This window comes from Eurypyga helias, unplaced genomic scaffold (assembly GCF_000690775.1).
Source record: "Eurypyga helias isolate BGI_N326 unplaced genomic scaffold, ASM69077v1 scaffold40317, whole genome shotgun sequence".
Classification (NCBI taxonomy): domain Eukaryota; kingdom Metazoa; phylum Chordata; class Aves; order Eurypygiformes; family Eurypygidae; genus Eurypyga; species Eurypyga helias.
Window position 1 is genome coordinate 5,227 of NW_010263072.1, and position 1,643 is coordinate 6,869.

The window sequence follows — 1,643 nt, forward strand, 5'->3', positions numbered from 1 at the left end:
TGCTGAGGGCTGGGTGCTGCCTCAGGAGCCGGGACAACCCAGGCTGGGTCGCAGCAATTCAGACATCCGGGGTGGCGAATAAAGCGGTACGGAACCTCGACTGCCATCAAGTCCGCGTGCAAGCGTCTTGGTGTAGGGGACGGGCAGTCGGTGTGCAGACATCCTGCGCACTCGGTGCCTCCAGAGCCTTCGGATTCAAAGGAAGTCAGAACTTAATCCTTATGCCAAAAAGCTGTTTCTGTCTCAGCCTAACTTTCCCAACCCCCTCCCACGTCAAGGCTTCATCCTTCCTAACAGCAGGAAGGGCTGGAGCTCCAGTTATGCTAAAGCACGTCAGCATAGCTCCTTACAGCTTGGCTCCATCCATGCTGCCTTGAGCTCAAACAGGAAAGCAGCTGGAAGAGTTGGCTCTGTCCTCCCCCCTCCTGCTGAGACAGTTTGGTAAGGGCAGGTGAGAAACAGGCAATAGTGTGGGTGTGCAAAGCTTTACTGCTAAAACCATCTTTTGAAAGAAAACAATCATACAATCCTTCGGCCACAGAAAGGCACCTCTCCTCCCCTCCCCCTGCTCCCATCCTTCCCTGCCAAGCAGCAGACATCGAGTAACTTCCCTTTGTGCCCGAACAAGCCACATGCAACCCCAAGGGAGCAACTGCAGGAGCAGCTGTGCTGCGGGTTAGGGGCGAATTCTAGAGACCTGCCAAGCGCGGCACATCTCACCGTTACACGCAGCGAGGGGCAGGGTAAAGAGAAGCGTTGGTTTGATTATTTCCCACGTTTAAAATCGCACGAGGAACTATTATTCCACAGGCAACTACTGCGGTCCCTTCCCAGGGGATACCTGGATTTGTTTCACTGGAGGTCAACGCTTGTTTCCAGCTGTGATGGCTTTCAGGTTACTTGTTCTCTTCAAGATGTTCGGGACAAAGAGGAGCCCTGAAGCACGCTCAATGCTCTCAATGGGAACCAGGAACCGTTCCAGGGGGATTTTCTCATCCACGGGGCTGTTGGGCATCACGTAGGAGCGCAACTCGATCTCCCCGCTCTCCTTTTCCAAGATGAGCACCTTGAAGAAGTGGGTGGGGACGGCCACATTGTTCTTCCCAATCACCTGGTACTTGACATACATCTTCCCGTCGGCCTCCATCCTGCACCAACAGCAACATCCCACGTCACCTCCTAGTCCAGTGTCACCTCCGCAGCCCTCCACCCCCCGGCGCGGCAGGCAGCAGCCCTACTGTGCGGTAGGGATGCGCACACGTTGCTGAAACGGAGGCTACGTGACGCAGTGAGGCTGGGTGTAGGGTCTGCTTCCCCCCAGATCACTTCCCTGCTGTCCAACAGCCTTTTCACGCTACTCCCTGCTGCTGAAGAGATGCCAGCAGCATTTGGGATCTCTCCAACAGAGATAGCTGCTCTGCAGCGCTACGTCAGGATCTTTGCAAATAAAATAGTGCTCTTAAGTGGAGAAATCGTCCACAAAATGACCCCAGCAACTTTATTCTGCAGGGAAGGGGTCTGCAGTCCAACCTGCTAATCTAACAGTCTAGTAATCTACTGCTAGATTGTTAAGGACTGCAAACAAAATGACTCAAGAAACCCATCTTTACTCACAAAATGGACAGGCTGGATCCCTGGGCTGA